This window comes from Mus pahari, chromosome 16 (genome assembly GCF_900095145.1).
Source record: "Mus pahari chromosome 16, PAHARI_EIJ_v1.1, whole genome shotgun sequence".
Classification (NCBI taxonomy): Eukaryota; Metazoa; Chordata; class Mammalia; order Rodentia; family Muridae; genus Mus; species Mus pahari.
In genome coordinates, this window is record NC_034605.1 from 14,692,321 (window position 1) to 14,698,069 (window position 5,749).

A 5,749-nucleotide genomic window follows, 5' to 3' on the forward strand; every position below is an offset into this window, starting at 1 on the left:
CCTCCCTTCTCTCTTTCTTCCTGCCTTTCTATAATAAAGCTCTAAAACCATAGAGAGTCTCTGCTCATCAAGATCTGCTGCGCTCACTCTCGCCGGTGTGAGAACCTCTCTTCCCTCATCCCTCTCTCCCATAACCCCGGGGCTTTAGGGAGTAGCCTTGGGGCTCCCAGATTGGGCTGCCCCTTGTCCACCCCATCCCCCAAGAGTGGGTCAGAGGCTTGGATGCCCACCCGGGGCATAGGTGGAACTCTAGCAGGATGTGGGTCCTTCTTTCCCATTCTTTCTCAGGGCCCCCTTTTAGTTTCCACAAGACAGGAGGTGACAAACTGTTTGGGGGACTTTTTGGTGAAACTAAGTCATTGGGTAGTGTGGCGGTTTGAGTGGTACTGGCCCCATAGGCTTGTATGTTTAAATACTTGGTCCTCAGTTGGTGGAACTGTTTGTGAAAGATAAGGTTATCTTTGGAGGAGGTGTGTCACTGGGGACGGGCTTTGAGGTTTCAAAAGTCCACATCGTTCCTAGTTAGCTCTCTCTCTGTCTCTCTCTATCTCTCTGTCTGTCTGTCTCTGTCTCATGCCTGTGGACCACAATGTAACATAGCATCTCGTCTACTGATCCAGCACCATGTCTGCCTGCTTGCTGTAACAGTCTCTGCCATGATGGCCACAGACTCACCCTCTATACTGTAAGCCCTACATTAAATCCTTTCTATTATAAGTTTTCTGAATCATGGTGTTTGTCACAGCGATAGAAAAAAATAACCAAGACAGTGGTGTGCCCTCAGGGACAGCATGCTTTCTCTCTTCATCACAGCCTCCTGTCTGAGGTGAGTTACTCTGCTCCATTTGATGGATCTGCCATGATATTCTGCCTTGCCACACACGGACCCAGAAGCAATGGAGACATTGACCATGGAAAGAAACTTCTGAAAGCCATGAGCTAAACAGATCCTTCATTTATTACACGGTTTTTTTCTCAGTGATGGGAATCTGACCAAAGTGCTGGCCTCCATCCTGAACAAGAGGAGAAAACCTAGAGGTGCTTAAGTAATCCATGCAGTGAGGTTTTCAAGGGCTATCTACATTCAGGATATTGTATGGAAGGTGTTGTTGTTGTTGTAATAATAATAATAATAATAATAATTTTTATTATTATTGAATGAAAACTGTTATCTGAGGCCTGGGTTACATGCAACCACAGTGTATTTTAATATAAATATTTGGTCTTGAAGGATATTATACTTACCAGGCTCAAAGACTTAGACATAATAAGAAGGGTAACTTATATGTGTTTAAACTTTTCTGCTAAAAATTATAAACTGTATTTTAAAGATGCAAGTATCAGTTTACTGATTACTCCTAGAAATGCTGCCTTGTAGTGTTGGCGAAGGGCGTGTGAAGCCAGAAGACAGTATTCTTCTTTTCTTTTTCACATGTATTTGTTTGTTTGTTTGGCTTATACTGTAACTAGAACCTTTCTCTGGCTTCTCCTCTACCTCCTGATCCTGTGATCACCATGGAAAGAATTCAGATGAGACATAGAGTGTAGTATGTACAAGACAGAGGATACTGTGTGGTAGAGGATAACTCTCTCAGACAGTGAAAGTAGACAGTCACCAAGAGACCACTGTGGTAATCTACACTGCAGGCAGGCTTTATGTGATTTCTGAAGTCTCTATACCATTCCTGAGTAGCATTCCTGAGGGGTGATTTCTTAATAAGATTTATTTAGCCCCCCCTCCCGACAACGGACAAAGAGACACCCTGCTGTTGGTCCTCATATATCAGTCAGGGGCAGAGTGGATCGCAGTTCTTTGTTCAACCTAACTTGATGCCTGGCTTGTTGGCCAAGGCCGGCCATGTGCCCAGTGGGAGCGATTGTGGTCGGATGGGAGAGAAAAAGAAGTGGAACAGCTCAAGTGTCATAAGGAGAGATGGAACGGGAGACTTGAGGGTGGAGTAGTGGTGTAGCCTGTTATGAGCGGCCAGCCCTGTCACCTGGAGCCATGGGGAGGTCACAGCCTTAGCTGCTGTTGAGGGCCACATCTGAGTCTGTGGTTACACAGTTGCACGGATCAGTGTCGTCGATGTCTGTGGCTTATATTACCGCTGGAGAACATGGGGGATATCCCTGGTCAGGTAGCCGCCAGGGACCATGTGGATACCCAGGGGCTGTGCATAGCTATAGCCGTCCCTGCCCTTCACTGGATTCAGGCTTCTGGAAAGCTGGCCCCATCTCTCACTGGTGGGAGCATTCAGAAGAGCAGCTCTTGTGCCTTGCCCAGGGGGCAGCGGTATGGGCGAGCCAGCTCTGAGGGCTTGAGTATGGGAGAGCTGTGACCCTGACACCCATCTGCTGTAGGTGGCGTGGGCGTGGAAGTGATGCTCCCTACTTTGAGAAAGCCGCCCACAGGGTCGTGAGCTCAGGGGAGCTAGCTCCGTCCCTTACACTTGGGCCCTGCTCCTTGCCTGGATAGCACAGGGGAGCTGTGCTCGTGGCTGGGAGGAGCAGGTAAGCCAACCACGAGGGCCAGAGTTTGGGAGAGCTGGCCCCGCCACTGAGTCTGCTGTGAGATGGTGTGGATGCCCTCCCCACTCACCCCTAACCCCCTGCAGCAGTTGGGAGAACTGGCCGTGGTGGGGCAAGTGAGCTGACCCTCCCCCATTCTGGCTGTAGCACTCAGGAGAGGAGGCCCTGCAACTGGGCAATGCAGTAGAGCTGGTCCGGACGGAGAAGGCATCATGAGCCAGCCCCAAGCGCGTGAAAGCAGGAGAGTTGTCACAGCCTCTTGAAAGCTGTGGCACTTAGAACGGTGGGTTCTGAACCTTGATTGGACAGCACAGTGGAGGTGTCAGCGCAGGTAAGCTGGCCCCTGAGGGCATGAGAGCAGGAGAGCGTACCCTGCCTTCTGCTGATGGTGGCTTAACAGTGCTGGAGAGCTTGCCCAAGTGGATACAAGAGAGCTGCTGGGCTGACCAGCTCAGCTACCTCAGAGGCCCAGATGGAAACAGACCTTAATTGTTTGCCACAGCCAATCTTCCACCAATCTAGCCCACCTAGGGTGAAGTCTTCTGCCTCACCACACCTGCAGATTCCTGCAGGAGCAGACCGCCCGCGGAGCTCGCTTTACAACATAATCCAGCTGAAACAAAGGGTGGGTCTTTGGGTTTCCCCTATATAAACGCAGAGCTGAAAATTAAACTTTGAGCCTTGATCAGGAAACCTTTGTTTTGGCTTCATTCTTCCCTAGACCACCTGTCCTTTTTCATTCCCAGCCTCCCTTTCAGGTGTACCCAGTCCTCCGTGGCTGCTGGACAGCTATATCTCTGAATTGGCTCACCCCCAAATCTATAGGACCTGCAAATGATTGGGACATGTAAAAGGGCCAGTCCTGTTCCCAAGCTTCAGGATCTCCATGACACAGGGCAACAACGGGATGGCCAGGAAGAGTCCTGGTGAGGATCCAATATTGATGGAGTCACAGAAGCCAGAGACTTCGAATTAGACCAATGGCTCATTGCAATGAACATTTGCAAATGAAGATGCGTGGACGGAGGGGTACATGGTGGGACACACTGTGACACACTACAGCTTCCACGCTGAAATGTTTTCTATGCGTTTTGTTGTCTGTGTGTTTTATTTGGGAGGGGTTGGGGGAAGGTTAGAAGGGCAATGGGTGGAAATGAGGGGATGGAGAGATGACTGGGTTCAGAGGACATGATGTGAAACTCAGGGACATTCTATAAGAAGTTAAAATAAATAAAATGTGTGTACTTATTTTTTTATTTATGCATGTGTTTATGTGTACCTGCATGAGTTCATGTGTATTACGTGCCTAAAAGTACCCACGGAAGCCACAAGAGGGTGTCAGATCGCTTGGAACTGGAGTTACAGAGAGTTGCAAGCCTCCTGGTGTGGGTACTGAAAGACCAGTCTTGGTCCTCTGCAAAAGCAGTAAGAACTCCTAACTGCTGAGCCATCCCCCAGTCACCGTGATTGACAAACCCTTTAGATTGGGCCTTATAGGAGGGGCAAGGTTTGCCTTTGTTCTTTATCAGAAAGCTTCCCAAGAAATAAATTATCTGTAAAATTTTAACCTTCTAGAACCAGGTAGTTATTCATTAGTGACCTTGGCAGTTTCTTCCAGAGCCAAAGATAGGACCATGTCCCCTTCTTCTGAACAGTAGATGGAGTCTTTAGCTCTAGTTATTGCCTTTATCAACTGCTGTTAGGGGATAGGAGTCCAGTCCTTCTAAGCCTGATAATGGTTTACTAGCTCATTAACAGTACTGTGCACGAAGCCAAGGGCCTTGTACATGACAGGCAAGTGGGCTACTTGCATCCTCAGCCTTGTATTCTTTTTTAACACCCCTTTACGGGAGCATGTGTGTGTGTGTGTGTGTGTGTGTGTGTGTGTGTGTGTGTGTACATGCACATGCATGCTGTTTGTTTTTTGAGACACGGTTTCTCAGTGTAGTATTGTCTGTCCTGGAACTCACTCTGTAGACCAGGCTGGACTTGAACTCTGAAATCCACCTGCTTCTGCCTCCTATGTGTTGGGACTGAAGGCGTGCTGGACCACAGCCCAATTTCATCTTTTTTTAATTCCTTTTTTAATGTCAGTTCTGGGTATTGAACCTGGCTCATCAGAGTTTGTTTTCTTTACCCACTGAGCCATGTCCTTGGCTCAGGCTTTCTACATCTGGAGTGTTTTCTGTTTGTAGGCAGATGTATCTGGTGTTATATATCACATAGTTGTATATGGGTTGGGGTAAGAAATGATGTCCCATATGCTGATTGGCTTCTGAGAAGATGGAGTAGGAGTGGCTACAGTCTTTTCCTGAGATGGACTCTCGGGGATGACTAAATTCTTCAAATCTCTGGGTTATACCGGATTACACATGATGGAAGTGGTTAAGGCTGCCTAGCATAATGATTGACAGAAGTGAGGAATGAGGGCCATTCCCATGGATACAGAGATCTGTCATGGGGAGGAAGGACATTAAAAGTTTATTATTTTGTTTTCTATAGAACCTCTCTCATTTTTTTCATGGACACAAAATTGGATTTTTCAAAGCAAAATACTTCTTCAATAGTTTTGCTTTGCTCCCATTTACTTTTTTTTTTTTACAATAAATTTGATATCTTATAAGGGTTTAATGTCCTAAATGTGTACTATCTATCTATCTATCTATCTATCTACCTACCTACCTATGTGTGTTATATAACATATATTATATATGAAGTCAAAACCTTGTGGTACAGATTTTACTATGGGCCTTATGAGAAATGCCAGTCATGTGACAAATGGCCATACCAGTTCTCATTGTCAAGCTAATCAGCCTAATTACATTTATCTTATGTTGGAAAGAAATCTGATCTAATTTTCAACTCAAAGAAATGTGTTCAAATGTGTTTTTATGACAGATATAGCACCTCAACTCTAACTCATACATAATAGATATGGATGGGTGGAGAAATGGATGAAGGAAGGGATGGTAGAATGGATAAATGTATGAATGGGTAAACGGATGAATGATTGGACAGATGAATGAATAGACGAACGGACCATTGAAAGTTGAAGAGATGGATGGTCAGGGCAGAGTCTTAGCTTATATTTGTTCTCTAGATCTAATAACTTATTAGTCTCTATTTCTTCTCTTTCTTCTATTTTGTATGCCCATGTATGTGCATGTGCGTGTGTGTGTGTGTGTGTGCGTGCGTGCGTGCGTGCGTGCGTGCGTGCGTG